The sequence below is a fragment of the Thermobia domestica genome, chromosome 18 (genome assembly GCF_964235325.1).
Source record: "Thermobia domestica chromosome 18, izTheDome1.hap1.1, whole genome shotgun sequence".
In the NCBI taxonomy this organism is placed as follows: domain Eukaryota; kingdom Metazoa; phylum Arthropoda; class Insecta; order Zygentoma; family Lepismatidae; genus Thermobia; species Thermobia domestica.
Window position 1 is genome coordinate 7,985,919 of NC_137471.1, and position 7,559 is coordinate 7,993,477.

A 7,559-nucleotide genomic window follows, 5' to 3' on the forward strand; every position below is an offset into this window, starting at 1 on the left:
CTCATTTCTTTCGTATATAATCAATGTCAAAATAGCATATCTATATTATTAAAGTAACTTAACTCTATGGCCTATGGAACCCGGAGGTTTAATGTCGCGTTCACAAAAGCTCTCCACTGACTTCTATCCTTAGCCAACTGGATCCAGTTTGTACTTTGTATTCCTATTTCTGTGATGTCGATCATAATATTGTCCTCCCATGTGCGTCAAGGTCTTCCTAATGGTCGTTTTCCGATTGGTCTTCCAGTCAAAACTTTGAAAGCGTTCCTACTTTCTTCCATTCTGGCTACATGACCTGCCTACTTAAGTCTCCTAGATTTGATGACCCTAACAATGTCTGGTAAATTGTATAAATTATGCAGTTCCCCCCATTCCTCATTCTCGTTTCTGTTAGGCCCAATATTCGTCTCAGGATCTTCTTTTCAAACACAGTTTACGTTCTATACTATTACGTATATAAAAGAATAAAAATTACTCACTCTTCAATACCCACGCTGTACTACTATAGATTTAAAAAAATAATAATAATAATAAAATTGAACAGAAAACTTCATTTGTCACGAAAGCAAGAAATAGGAGTGTTTTTAATACGTGTTCTAAAGGGGTATAATTCTCTTCTAAGAAGAGAGTAACTCACGAATCCCTGCAGCTAGGGAGATGAAACTTAGTACATAAAAACCTATCAATAGAAACACCTTAGTACGTATCCAGAGTTTTCAAAATCTCCGTTCCTAAAGGAAAAAAGGAGACAATTGTATAATATCCGACTCTGGGCTTAGAAAATGACCAATTTGAGAATTCACGTAAGTTTGAGGTGTAAAATTCTGAATATAAACTCTTTAATTAAAAATAAGTGAAAATTCGGTCCGTAGGGGAAAGTGGAGGTAGTTCCTACAATTTCAGATTTATGTTTCTTTATTCAGAAAATGCCCAACGTGAGAATTCGTTTAAGTTGATGTGAAATTAGGTTTTACTCTTCAGCGTCTAAAGAGGGAAAAGGGACCTATTTCTTTGGATTCGCTATTTTTAAGGTTTCCATTAAAAATAAGGAAATAAGTGTTACATCGTTTTCTAAAATTCCGTTTCTAAAACGAAAAAGAGGTCAATTTCTACAATATTCGAAATTCCAGTTTTGTATTCATTAAATCCTGCTCTTAACTTCCGCTGGCAATATTATAGGTCAGTGGTTCTCAACCTAATTCCTATCACGATCCCCATTTTATCATATCCTCTTGCCAGCGACCGCCCTTATAATTTTTGGTTTGTAATAACCTTGTGTGGGATTTTCAAATACCTTGCAGAGATCTCACGATATCCATCTATTTCTATATAGTAGAATCCATTTCGTGTATATAGTGGATACAGTAACTTCCCTAAAAGCGAATGGATTAAAACCAAATTTGGTCAGTTCACTCATATTACAAATATAGAATCCGATCCGTCATACTGTTTCAAAATGGAGGCCGTTTGAAAATTTTAAAACTTCATAACTCCCTTAATTTTGGGTCATATGCTTAAAAAATATAAAGTGATGACTAATTTTGATTTTAAAAAACTTGTAGAGTTGTTAAAAAAAGTTATTGAGTATTTTAAATGACTCGATAATTTGTGTCATGAATATTGAACTCGACATTGCCGCACTAGTGAAATCACACCATGCTCAGGTATCTCATTAGCTTTTAATTTTAATTGTATTTCAATATGCAGGTTTTGTTGCATGTGTATTTTTCTGATATTTTAATATGCAGTTCTCATTAGTTTCATATTGTACCTCTCTCATTTAAGTTTATTTTTAAACAACTCTGCACCTGTTGAAAATGTTTAGTAAATATATTTTTTTATTGTTCTTAACAGTATGTATAAAATTTTCAAAATAATATTTAAAAATATTTTCCGAGATTAGATTCTAATTATATTTCTCTCTTCCGCTAATCTTCGGGACTCCCAGGTTGAGAAACCCTGCTATAGTTTTTTTTTTTTTTTTTTTTTTTTTTTTTTTTTTTTTTTTTTTTTTTAACGTTGCCATTTACTCTTATGAGTGAAATGGATAACTTGAGTCTGTGCTTAAAATGGTGAGCTATTAATACAAGTCAGTTTTAACTTCTTTATTTAGCAGTAATACTCGATATGAAACAAAAGCATTGTTATATTCTTTGTATTGTACAGTCAACTGCAAAAGATTCTTTACATTGCATGAATCACCACCTTTCGACAAGTATTTCAGCAAACCCATTTCGCAACTTGACCTTATGTTACTAAATGCCAATCAATTGTTTGTAAAGCTATGAGAATAATATTCAACAAAGAAAATGTTAATTTTTATTTTTTTATTTTTTTAAATGGTGGATTTCATGTATAACATTTCCAACTCAAGTCTGATTTTCATGCGGTTTGTGAGAAATGATCAAGGAAGAAAGGCAGGTTTATTTTAATATATATTTATGAGTTTCAGTTTATCCCGAGTAATACAGACGGCACCTCAAGGAAAACGAAAAATATGCATCAATGTACAATGGAATAGACAATCGAAACAGACATTTGAACTTTTAGCCTATGTTTAGCAGAAGGGGTCCAGCTCTTTTTCCTTTAAAAAAAAAAATGGTAATTTCTGTTCACATTAGGTTAGGTTAGTTTATGGTATGTTAGTGTTGGGGTCCAGTAATTTTTCAAAAATTTGATAGGATTTCATTTATTTCTACTAATATTAGGTTAGTTCAGGTTAGCTTAGGTTAGACTAGGTTAGATTTGGTTACATTATGTTAAGTCTAAGTATTTGTATCATCCATTTCTCCTGTAAATTCTGTGTTTTTTACGTGCTTCTAGACCCCTTTTGTTAAACATACTCCGAATTTTTTAACTGAGTTGGAAGAATAAAAGTGCTACTAGTTACATGCATAAACATAAAATAATATTAAATTACATTATCATCATTGAAACGAAAGTAGACACACAAAATCTGACCGCAAAATTGAACATGCCGCTTTATGTTGACGGCTGGCAAACTTGGTTTCCTAGGTAACGTACGCAGTTTCAGTTCTGATTTTCTGCCTCAACATTTCCAGAGCTGTTAGGTTGTTTCTGTACATACGTTCCTTCAGGTAGCCCCCAAAGAAAGAAAATATCGAGGCTTCACGCGCTTTGAAATAAACCTATTATTAAAACTTAAAAAAAAAAATCTTTGAATCAAGACCACACTGTCATGTGATGTATGACATATTGCCCCATTCTGTTGATAATAACTCTGTGTGAGTTCAGTAATATCCAACCTTTCAACAAATTCAATTCATGAGGTTCCTATCTACCAGAGAAAACTCAAATCACCACATCCCATCAACGCGTAAGGTACACTGATGGATATTTGCTGTTTCTTAAGACGTTGCCTATACTACTCGGAATGAATTTAAACCAGTAAACAGTCTCATAAATCTCACACTACCTTGATCATGTCCCACAAACCGCATGAAAATCGAATTTGAATTATTAATTTTAGTTGTTTTAATTAATACAGAAACCGTATTGATGATGTTTGATTTTTTAAAAAATTTTCATATTTTATTATAAACGTCCCTCATTTGCATTAACTATTAAATAAGTTTATTAAACATATACCAGACGAACCTCTTTTTGGAGCTAAAAATAGTTTGGAAAGATAGGTTGTTTCTGTACATCGAGGCTTCATTTCACCCGTGGCTACACTCCTTTGCAATGTTTCATATATATATATATATATATATATATATATATATATATATATATATATATATATATATATATATATAAGAACTAAGTATGGGAAGTTCGTAATATTGTTTTGAAATTTAAAATTTAATTCAAGATAGATTCTTATTCGCAGTATGTTTTGTTTCTTTTCTCTTTTTTCCTTTCACGTTTCATGTGCGACTTTTATTCCCTCTTTCCTCCTCTAGAAGGGATTCAAAAACTTCAGGCGTCAGAATAGTGTCATAAATTATCGTAATTCAAAACAAACTCGAGCATATCGAGTTGCTTAGGAATCAGACGGATTGCTTTTCTGACACCTACACCAAGCCCAAGAGTGTTACTTTTTATGAAAACTGATGAGGAGACAAAGGGGCTAGTTGTGTAGGAACGTAACTTCTCTTCTAGCATAAACAGAATTCATATGTGTCTGGGTTGCTTTCTTTCGTGGTAGTTCGTTTGTTCTCCAAAATTATAGTTGACAATGTCTTTAAGCAAACCGAGTACAAGTGAGGAGTTGAGTTTTTTTAAAAAAAAGAAAAAAAGAAAAAGAAAGCTACGAAGTCAGGCTCGAAGAATTATTTTTTGTGTTTACAATTTTTGGAACCCATAATAATAAATTTACAAGACTCAGATTCAGACAATGATGAAATATTAACTGACGTAGACGATAGTGAAAGTAGTGTTGAAGACGAACGTTTAGCAGTTCCACTGGAATAAGTTATTAGGTAAGTAATTTAGTTGCTATATATACTTCTAGGATGCACAGTCAAAATTCTTGAGTTTGCTGGAATAGTATATTTACATTGTGAATGATGTTGCCAATGTATGTGTTATAATGTCAACTGGAGGAAGAGCGAGAAGGGAAAGGGGAGTCCGCAATCCGGCAACACCGCGCGGAATATCGCGCATCATTGGCTACTGCCCGTGATGCTTTACATCTGAAACACACAGTAAGTATTTTCTGTTTCTTAAACTTCAGTTACCGTTGAGAGGGTCTTTGACAATGTTCAAGACACCCAAAAGACTGTGACATCAACTCTTCGGAACATATCGCAAACTAATATGCAGAGGTCGTTCCAGTCGTTGTTCGACCGTCCCACCCGTTTTATCGATTCAGGAAGAATGTACTCTGAATTTAAAAGAAAAAAGAAAGAAAATAATATTCAATTGCCGTGCTTTAATTCGTTCAATAAAATGATTATATAATTGTCAGATTGTGTATTAAGGAAATGTTCTTTTATTAGTGGCTGAGAATAAAATTGAGTCTTCTTTTTCTTCTAATGTAAATCCTTTCTTTAAACTCCCTAAACTTATAAATTGTATTACTAAGAAGAACTATTTTTTTATATATATAAACGTGATTATAAACGAATTGAATTTGCATATCGTTTAGAATCACGAAGAAGACTGCTTCTTGTTGTGTGAAGCAATTTAGATAATTTTTTTTTCATTTATATGATGCACGAGGGCAGTTCGGAAAATAACGCACTTTTTTTTCTCCCCAGTTATTGCAGCTGGAGTAGTGAAACTGCACGACGGGAGAGTTTGAAGTTTGTGCTACAGAGGGCATTTTGTTCTTCTGTGTATCTCAAGCAAGAGAAGCCTGAACTACGAAGCAAACATGGCGTGCATGTTACTGTCGTCCACGTGTGAAGAGCAGCGAGGTATGGTTAGATTTTTGTAGACCAAAGGACATACACAGGGACATGCGTGGCGTGTATGGGGGCGATTGTATGGACCGTAACAATGTCTCCAGGTGGTGTGCATTCTTTGAAGAGGACCGTGAGAACCTTAGTGATGCGCCACGCTCCAGGCGGCCGGTATCAGCTTCAACACCGCAGAATATCCGTTCTATCGAGGCAGAAATTTTGAACGACCGGCGTGTGCACCTGCGAACCTTCCTGGCCGGCCAACACTTTGCGACAGATGGGGAACTGAAACCAGCAGTCCGCAGATGGCTATACTCCAACAAAACGGACTTCTACGAACAGGGAATCTTAAAACTGGTACCACGCTGGGAGAAATGTGTTGAGAAACTTGGTGACTATGTAGAAAAGTAGGTCAAAGATGTAAATTCATTTGTGCTTTGTTTAGTTTTGGTACATATTGAACTTCTTTGAAAAAAATGTGCGTTACTTTCCGATCTGCCCTCGTATTTTTGTGTCATAAAAATGAACAAGCAAGAAATGTCTAGTTAAACAGCATCCGATTCATAACTGACTTGAGGAAACTTTTTAATCTATTCTAGATAGCTTAAATTTCTTGTATTACACTAAAATACATGTCAGATCTGTAATTAAGGGATAATACACTTTTTTCTTTTGGCTTTGTGTAAAGCATTAATATAATACACAACAACTAATTTGAAACAACAGATCCCTTCACAGTGATATATGACTGCTGAATAAGTTTAATTATTAACAGATCAAATCAAAAATGAGGAATAATCACCGAAAAGAAGAAAACAATATGAATTGCTGACCTTTTCCAATAGGAATTTACAACTAAATTGCAAACTCAATTACAATAACATCAATTATTATTATGAAAACAACTTGACTTTATACCTTTCCTGTTCTTTGATGAATCACCTGAAGAAGAAAAAGTATTAAACATTTAGTGAGGCATGTATCTATCTATTAAAATGCTACAATAGCAATTAAGAGTGACCGAGCTCCAACCTATAACTTTAGCTTTCAAACCTTTGATTTACGGTTATTTGTGATTTCTCGCTTATAACAAAGACAAATATTTTTAAAAAGGTGTACTTTAAATAAATTACTTAGAAAAATGTTTTTCACAAAGTTTATCCTTTAAAATTATTGTTCAAAGCCTTTGCATTTTAATAAGCTTTCTCCGAAATAAATACAAATGAATTGTCCTTCCATCTCTGGAGTTTTTTAAACTATATATTTGTGGCAAATCCTTTCGACGGTGAGATCTCGGAAACTACAGCCTCTAGAAAGATGACGTTTCACTTATCGATTGCAAATTTTGCGTAGATTGTCCAGTTCTAACTCAATATTTAAAAAAACGTGGACATTATTTATTTATTACATTTTTACGGGTACACTGAAAGTGTTAAAAATTAAAAAAAAAAAAAACTAAAGCATCATATCCTACCTATTATACATTCCAACACCATATAATTGTATATAGGGGCTGCATATCTCTCAGGTGTTTGTTTCATGGACAAATTATAATAAACGAAGGATAACCATTTCTCCATCTAAGTTGAATCTTTATTGTTTGGAGTGTTTTGCCCAATGAACACCATATAAACTTATCACTGACATTATAATTGATTGTATGTGTAACGTATTAGCTTATTTTAAAATGTATAAAACGATAATCATGCCTGTTGTTCTGTATGGCTGCGAAATATGGTCTCCTACTCGAAACGAAGAACATAGATTGAAAGTATTTAAGAACAAGATCCTGAGACGAATATTCGGACCCAAGAGAAACGGGAATAGGGAATGGCGGAATCTTCATAACGAAGAACTACATAATTTATACGGTTTATCCAACATTGTTAGGGTCATGGAATCTAGGAGGCTCAGGTGGGCAGGTCATGTAGCCAAGATGGAAGAAAGAACGAACGCTTACAAAGTCTTAACTGGAAGACCAGCTAGAAAATGGCCATTAGGAAGACCTAGGTGCAGATGGGAAGACAATATTAAGATATATTTCGCAGAAATAGAAATACAAAGTAGAAACTGGATCCAATTGGCTAAGGATAGAAGTCAGTGAGAAGCTTTGTGAACGCGGCATTGAACCTCCGGGTTCCATAGGCCACAGAGTTACTTAGTTTATGTATTTGTTTATTACATACTGCA